This window comes from Pinus tabuliformis, chromosome 3_1 (genome assembly GCF_031772625.1).
Source record: "Pinus tabuliformis cultivar Carrire ecotype Pingquan chromosome 3_1, CPIR1, whole genome shotgun sequence".
Lineage (NCBI taxonomy): Eukaryota > Viridiplantae > Streptophyta > Pinopsida > Pinales > Pinaceae > Pinus > Pinus tabuliformis.
The window spans coordinates 291,883,385-291,892,704 of NC_142301.1; the positions used below are offsets into that span (position 1 = coordinate 291,883,385).

At 36.3% G+C, this 9,320-nt stretch overlaps 1 pseudogene; it reads left to right on the forward strand.

Annotated features, from left to right (window-relative positions):
• Window positions 1-7,632: 7,632 nt before the first annotated feature.
• Window positions 7,633-8,244, forward strand: LOC149186931 (pentatricopeptide repeat-containing protein At4g18520, chloroplastic pseudogene; annotated as a pseudogene).
• The last annotated feature ends 1,076 nt before the right edge of the window (window positions 8,245-9,320 follow it).

Sequence of the window (9,320 nt, forward strand, 5' to 3'; positions counted from 1 at the left end):
ATTTGAATAATTTTACAAATACATCAATAAACATTTTATAGTTTTCATATTAGGGACTAGTGAGATTTGCCAATGTTTTTAAACTTCAAGATAATTTTCCATCCTTAAAATTTTCCTTGTCCCTCACCCATCTCTCAGTGACCCATGTTTTGTAGAACAAGTTAAGTGAGCTGTGAATTGAGACTAGTTTGGGCGAGATTCAAAGGAAATTGAACTGGGATCTTGGTCCATCACACCGTCAAAAGGCAAAGGATAAGCAATAGGTGTTTGAGCATTCTAAACCTCAACCTGGAAAGGGCATCACAATTCTCTTTGTCAGGGTATGCAAAAATCCCTCCCTCTAGATAAATTCCCGAATCCTGGTCATTTTGTATGATGTAAATACATGTTTGGGGAATGTTGAATTGTGGTGTGTCGAGGGATCTAAGGGGTTATTTGTGCCTATGTATGAGGTTATTAAGGGTGGTGTTGGCCTAAGAGTGGTGGGCATCAGTTGTATATTTGAATCCTCTAATATGGTGCACTAGAGTGGTGACAAGTATGTTTCCTTTTGGAGAGTTTGTTTGTTGGTGGAGCCTGAGTAAACCTGCAGATTCTAGTCAACAGGGTGGTAGTTGGGTTGTATCCTGTGGGGGATGAAGGTGTGCTATTGGAAAAATATTTCTATTAGGTGGTTGAAAGATGAGCGAAATTGCTTGGGTGTAATATTATTCCTCTCGGTGCACATCATTTTGGTGAGATATCACTTAGGGAAGGTTATTGGAGCTGGTGGTTGGAAATTTTGGTGGGAAGGTTAGTGGGTGCAGCGAGGAGCAGGTGGTTAGTCATATGTAGAAACAAGGTAATTGAGCTCACCAAGGGGCTGGGCCCCAAGGCCAAGGTGTTGTCCACAATGTGGAAGTGAGATGAGGTGTAAGCAATGAACCAACCACCAATCGATTTGCCAAGAAAGATTCAGTTGTGCCCTCACCGCTCTATCCCCCCCCTCATCCTCATCTGACTCTTTAGAAGCGCAACTCCAAAAATTCACCATCTCGGTAGAACAAATCTCTTGTGATAGGCATGATGATTGTAATGATCTAATAGCCTTCATGAATGACTTACTTCACAACCAATGGTACGTGATGGACAAGCTAGTCTCACTTTGTCGAGAGCATAAACAAATCTATGAGTGACAAGATTTTCTTGAAGGTCAGCTTGCACACATGGAGGCCTACTTGCATGAATCCCTTTTTCCTTCTTAGCCTCCTGGTAGGGAACTAGATGCTCCAACCCAAGGCAATGATAATGATCACATATGACTGTAGGATGTGTACTTGTGTAAGAGCCCTATCCTAGGGTTTTATAATAGATCTATTTCTCTAGAATTTAAATGCAATAAGAGGCAATAATTTACTTTCTTACAAGGCTTTTAAACAATGAAAATTTTACTATTTATATTCTAATCCTTATAACTTATGGTGAAAATTTTGTTTTAATAAATTTACATGAGTAATCTATAGAGGAATACCTATACCGATGGTTGGTGGAGATGCCTTTGAGCTACTGCTCCTGCTGAACGCTCCTCTTGACTAACCCAACTGGATTTACCTCCCAGCCAACTAGGAAATAATTCATAGCCCAGGAAACCTCCATAGGTTTCCTAGCCCTTTGATCCCAAGTCTAACCAGATGCACTGTGTGTGTCCAAGATGAATGATACCGACCAAGATGAACAATATTTCCCTCCTCTCAACAACCCAAGAAACCTCCACAGGTTCCTAAAGTCTCAAAAAATCACAGCAAATCCTAAAATCACAGCCAACCCAAATCACAGCCAATCCCCAAAATCAAGCAAGACCCCACATCCCTTTTTCTCCCTTCCTCCTTCCCTTTTATACCCTCCCTCTCTTCTCCATCTCAACCACCTCTCATTAATGTCATTAACTTCTCATCCATCCTTACAATTGACTTCTCTTCTCCCAAGTAAATCTGGGAGTACATTTGGAAATGTGATATGAATATAAAATTGGGAAATTAATGGGAGAGGACCATGTCTTCTCCCAAGTAAATCTGAAAGTACATTTGGGAATGTGAGATGAATATATATTTATATATATTGATAATTAAATGGAGAGGACTATATCTTCTCCCAAGTAAATGTGAGAGTATATTTGGTAATGAGATGTAATTAAATGGAGAGGACCATGTCTTCTCCCAAGTAAATGTGAGAGTACATTTGGGAATGTGAGATGTAATTAAATGGAGAGGACCATGTCTTCTCCTAAGTAAATGTGAGAGTACATTTGGGAATGTGAGATGAATATATATATATATATATATATATATATATATAATTTGAAATAATGGAAGGAGACCATATTCTACTTAAGATTCAATTTGAGAAGGCAAGTTGGGAATTTGAATAAAATAGAAATAATGAATTTTATATTAGTAAATAAATTTATAGTTTCCAAAATGAAGGTATTCACCAATATTTCTCAATATTTTCAGGTAATGTAAACATTAATAAATTTGCATGATAAGATTTAAGTGGGGCATTACATACACCCCTCCTTCAAAAAACTTCATCCCGAAGTTAGAATGAAAAGATACAAGGAGTTCAAAAGCATAGCAAACCAGAGAGAGTTATAGCAATAAAATTTGACAAGTCAGACAATGACATTACTTCCCATCAAGAGTCTCCAACGGATCTATATCCCCCTATCCATCTTGACCTACTTCCATTCCCACCCTATCTGTCCTCTGTTGCTTTATCAGTGGCAACAGCCATACTAACCACTGATAAAACCGACATGGTGGAAGCGTCGACTATATCGACCTAACTTCCCCAGTAGGCAACTGGAAATCGTCATCACACGTTTAGGAGGCATGTCCACCACTTCCCTCCCACGATTCCAGGTTTCAGAGGATACACGATGGGAAATGCCTCCACCCCTCCTTCAAAACTAGGGTCAATACACTAATACGGACCACACTACAGAGCTCGTTGTACTTGTCATCGAATAATCCAACCAGGTTGTCTTGCCACCTGTTGTTTTCATTTTACTCGTGTCATAAGAGTGCATATCAAGTAGATACCAAATGTCGTAGAATAATATACATTATACCTTCCTCATGAGATGTCTCGACCTTCCCTCAATGGAAGAGTAGATCTCAGCTATCATATAGTTCTTTTCCCCCTGCAGGTTAGCTCTCATTCATGCATTTATATAACCAAAAGACATATAATCATCACATTATTAAGTCTAATATCCATGTGTCAATCTAGAAATTCTCACTGGAAGTAAATCATAAATTCACTAAGTCGTTCATTTAAATAAATCATATCCACTTGAGCTATATATGAACCAAACTAATTCTGATAAGTTACGCACTAGATAATCCATCACTAATCGAGTCAGACATGTAGGCCATACATCAACAATTTCCATCATCAATATCAAATCTATCAATTGATTCATATAAGCAGTTTCACATGTCAAACCAAGTGCATCAATATTAAATAATGTTCATAAATAAATAACATGGAACTGCAAAATAGAACCTTAACATAGGTAGTTGTCTTAGTCAAAATGGGCATCACAGATGCTCATGTGACAACCTTGTGGAACCCCTTGATAATAATTAGAGTTGAAACAAATTCACTGTCCCCATGGAAAATAGCATTTGAACCCAGATATGCTATAAGGTGGTACCAAAACCAAAATATTGGCAAGCAACTTATTAGTGCACTATCAATTCTACTAGAAGGCACTAGTATAAATACCTTAGTCTCACTCTTCCAATTTGCTGGCTTTTCATCTTCCAAACCAATTAGTTAACTTGAAAATAAAAGACTCAAAACTTCAGAAACTGTTTCCCTCAGGATTTTCATACTTTATTTTTTTTTGTAAATTGAGAGAAATGTCCTCTAAATGTCAAAGGTTTTATATATTTAATCATTGTTTACTAGTACTAAAACAATTTCATGATATATATTGCAGCTCACAATATGACCAGACAAATGAGAAATAAATAAATGAATGGAATAATTGCCTTTGCACTACTACTATTAGTATTTCCCTTCTAAATGGCACCACATTTCTAAAGATGCCTACTCCTTTCACAAGTGGCCAGTGACCACAAAAGTTGCAAAGAAAGTTGAGGGTCCTTTTATCCAAAACTAGAGACATATTATTTTTCACGACATTTTTATTCAACACTAGATTAAGGGTAAAAGTGTATCCTAATATTTTCACTGGTCTTTTATTGACTAAATAAGCTTCCATTCTAAAATCCCAATTTCTCTATGAATTGATCTTCTCATTTAATTTAGGATCATTAAAAACAACTATCACAGTAAGCCTTACACAAGTCCATGGTATTCAATCTATGTTTTCACTAGAAAATTCTACCACTCATAGAATAATCATTAATGTGACATATAGGATATTTCAACACATCCTAATTTGAATTCCCATGCTTCATAGTCATTTACTTCTCAAACTTGAGATTTTTTATTATGACTTCCTCCATGAAGAATGACAAATATACTATCTGAAAGATAATCCTACTATCCGAATGGAAAATCTACTGTATCTTAAATAAGAATAATGATAATATGCTATCAACAGAATTAAAAGCCACCCTCGTATGTAAAATACAACCGACTACATTCTTTAGATTGGGATACATTTTGGGTATAAATTACTGGCTCAAAAACTACAATTTTCAGTGCAAATATTGTTCACACCATCCATATATTTAATAGACACTGAGGTTGGAAAAAAACAAAGACCTTAGGTACAGATTAGTGGGAACAAAACTGCAATTTTCAATGTAAATATAGTTAATATCATTCTCCAATCAGAATTCTAAGACCATTACAGAGTTTGTTCAAAATGTTCAAGTGACACATCCTTCAGCCAAATTTAATCATTGTGATGTGGTAGACTTAACTATACAATTAATGAACTTGGGCTGCATGTTGAAATAGAATAGCTACATCTTCACAAACCAATCATCATAGCTTGACCATAGATCCCTCTGAATGTCGAGAAAGTGACCTTGCCCATAACCATCGATCTATCTACAACCTGCTAACTTTCCTATCATTAATTCTTTGGTTCATGTGCCAAAGTCATCCAATCATAATCATATAGTTTCCATGCATCTTCTCAAATAACAGAGATATAACAAATCATCAAAGTCATTGGATCAACATCCTTCATCAATCTGCTCATTTTAAGATGAGAAAATATCACGCTACAATTGTATCAACAAACTTCCAATCACCAAATCCCAACAATACACATGCACGAGAACTCTCTCTCACATGCTCTTCCTGTTTAACAACAACTTCTAAACAATAATATTTTCAACTCACAAACATCAATAGCAGTATCATACCTACATCAACAGTACCTTTATATTACTGATATCACAACTACTTCTGATTGTTTGAAGATGCTTAGATACTTTGATCTGAATTTTTCCTTAGAATGATCTGCTCTATTCCTTTTGAATCGTTCGCTTCGAGTCTGATTATGTTAAGGTGTCTTATGCAACACTAGTTCAAAGTTCTAGCCCTTATTAGCAATATTCCTAACATTTTCACTCTAGATAGTCCAAAGAGAACCCAAGAAATAGATCAATTCAAGTTATGCCAAGTTACTTCTTAGCCACAAATTTAAATTTTTAGAACATGCTATCATAGGCTAGATCACTGGTAAAAAAAAAAAAAAAAACACACATTGTTGGTGCTCTGTTTAAGTGTTGTGTGCATTTTACCTGCCTACCAACACCTCATTTCTGTTTGTTGGGTTAGTGTTTGTCATCTAAACTGCTACAACTAAATTTCTCTCAAAACAGGGCTAAACTAATCCATTAGAATGATACTTAAATGTGAAAAACTACTTTAGCTCCCTCTTGTCAACCCCTGATCACATGCTTAAGTGTTTTAGACTTGTGCCACTGTTAGCTACGGGATACTGGAGGAGGATTGAAGATTACCAGAGCTAAAACCCAGATATGGACTTGACACTGGATAGCCATTCACCACTCTCAAACCATGCATCATGAATCTGGCCCAATTCGTGCTATCTGTTCTTGACCCTATGTTTCACAACAGTGGCTCAGAAATTTTATGCAAAAAATAGTGAAAAAAAAGTTTCTAGCGGACTATATCCTTGACACCTAAAAAAGACTCTTAGAAAAAAAAGGCCTGATTAATTTTCCATGTGTCCATTTATAAATCAAATTTAGAACAAAGAGAAATCACTGCAGAATATTTCAAGTCCAACAAAACGATCAAACATTCTAATAGATGGCCCCATGGAATGCAGGCCCTGGTTTTACATGCCAAAGCTGAGATTCTACAATATTGTTATTTTGTGATAGATACAGCTGTCATTGAATCATGGATTGCCCAGCTAGCTCGAGAATTTCTTAGTTGAAAAAAAAATATAATTTTAAAAAGATGGCATAAAATGTAATGGAGCTTAATTTCAGCACTACTGATTAGTTGAAAACAAGAGTTGTAAAACAGTGCCATATTCGGCAATGGCCTTGAGATCTGTACCAAATCTGGTGACAGGTGGAAAGAAAAGCCAGAGTGTTGTTATGTAGATGAATGTGAGAGTAACAGGGATTGCAATGAAATTGGGTACTTTTACATATGGAGACACTTTTCTTCTCAAACCAATTTCAATTGTCAGGCATAATCCATGTAGAGTAAAGAAAGTTGTAACCTCCCAACTGGCTTTGGTCTCTGTCATGTAATAGAATATTAACTCATGCATTAGTCCAGAAACTACAAACACAGACAACACTGCAACTGCTCGGGCCCAAAGAGGGATCTTCCCTCCAACTTCCTTTGGCTGGTTCTTTTCATTAATTTTCTTGTATAACTTGATGTGGACCTTCCAGCAGAAATACAAGACAAGATCATAAACAGATGGGTGGAAAATTTTGGTAACGATAAGGTTCCACTTCTTACCCTAGAAATCTTGCAGGGATCTCGAAAGATAGGGTTTGTTGAATTGGGGCTCTAATTGCACCCCAAGACAAACATTTGCAAGAGCAGCAAGGAATACCTGTACGATATCCAAAGCTAAGTAAATATGCAAACAGTAAAGCAATACTATAAAACTGGGGGAAAACGAATTCCTGAATGAATATGAATATATAACTACTGATAACAAACATGCTTCCAGAGCTACATTTCTCAATGTTCTGAATTTGCCTGCTGAGTTGGGTTTGGACCCAAACTCACGAATATCTATAGGGAAAATGGAGACAGCCATGAAATTCCTTAGATTTAGCATTGTCCATGGCTTTTCTAGAGGACCAACATCGAAAGAAGCATTAGAAGCTTGAAAGAGCTGATCCACATAAACATAAAGGACATAGTCCCTCTCATATGCACAGTAGAAACTTGCCATGGCAGAAATATGTACATACCAATGACAGGCAAGACTGCTACAATGCGTGGAAGCCCCCTCGGGAGCTTTGATACAACATAATATGAATAGATTATCCCGCATAAAATGCTACCCGCTATTGCAAAGCTACTCTTAAAGCCTTCCATGGCAAACATCTTCAAGCTCAGGCTCTCCAATAACATCAGTTATGGTGGAAGAGCAAATATTCAATGGCTTTGAGATTTTACCTGCGGATGCGGATGCACACAGCTATAGTTGGTATCCTTGCTGATAAATTCACTTTTATTAGCGTTCTGAAATCATGTGGTATGTTGAAACTCATGGAATTGGGTGTTCAGCTACATGCGCAGGTAATTAAAAATGAACTCCAATCGGATGTCTCAGTTGGGAATGCCATCATTACCATGTATTCAAAATGTGGAAATATCCGATGTGCACAAGCGGTGTTTGTCAATATGTCTTATCGGGATGTGGTGTCATGGAATGTTATGATTGCAAGGTATGCTGAGAATGGCTTGAATGAGAACGCTCTAAAATTATTTTGCAAAATGCAAGAAACAGGTGCTATTCCAGACCAGTTCACATTTGCCAGTGTTGTTAAAGCATGTTGTGGTTGTGGTATAGCCCAGACTATAGAACAACAGGGTAAGCAGGTTCATGCCTATGTTGTTAAAACCGGATTCGAATCAGATGTATTTGTTGGCAGTGCCCTGGTAGACATGTATGGGAAATGTGGAACAACGGAAGATGCACAGAATGTGCTCGACAATATGCCTGAACCAAACTATGTATCATATAATGCAATGGTTGCAGGATTTTAGAGATTGAAGAAGATTTATTGTTATGAAATCTTAACTTCATAGCCAAATGAGTTAGACACTACGAAGTTTGTTTTGCAGCTACAATATGTGGTTGTTGGAATGAAGTTTCAGATTAGTGCAGGTTTAGGTCACAAGTTTTTATGGTATGATTGCATAGCCAGATAGAATAGAATGGGAAAAATTGAAATTGCACATAGATTCAACTATAAGAGTTTTGTCACTGGTGAATATTTCATGGAAGGTTTCTTGTTTGCTTCTCAAGTAACCATTGGAAGAATTAAAGGTTGAATATTAGGATGGCATCTTCAAAGAAATCTCCTTTGAATTTTATTTTTTTTGTAGCACAATATGATGCTCAGAAGTTTTCTCGACTCGATGATGTTTCTGGTATAAAGGATAGGTTGAAGAAAAGAGGTTATGCTGCCACCTATAAGTGGAATTCCAACTAAGAAAGATGCTGGAATCAAGAAAATGTAACACTTCATAAACTTTGCAAACCTCAACACACAATAGAATATTGAAACATTGCTCCTCATGGATTCTGATCTAGGTAAACTAATGTTCCTCAAGGAAACCACGTTGTAAAATATGTTTGTCTGTAGTTGACCAAACAGATAATTTATTAGACCAGAGCATGCCTTTTGGGAGTTGAAGATTTTTCTAGATAATGTTGTGTAAAATAAAAAATCAAAGAAACAAAGAGTATGGCTTCCTGATGTTAGCCATAGGAGAGAATCAAAGAAATGATCGTGACCTATCAGATGACAATTATATGCACCCTCAGAAGTCAATGTTTTAAGGATGGTGGAAGAAACACTAGATGCTTTGTTTTTAAATAAATAAATAAACAAATATTGTTATTAATGAAATAATCCAAAAAATAATAAACATAATTTAAATAAAATATATATTATGAATTACGATTATATGTAATGATATAATTAATTTGAATTTTAAAATGTATGAGAGGTTTTTCTAGCAGCTGTGTGAAAAATATAAAACAACAGATGTAGAGGGCCATTATGTGGCTTAAACTATCCTGGGAAAAAACAGTAGGAATGATAGAGGGACTAGCT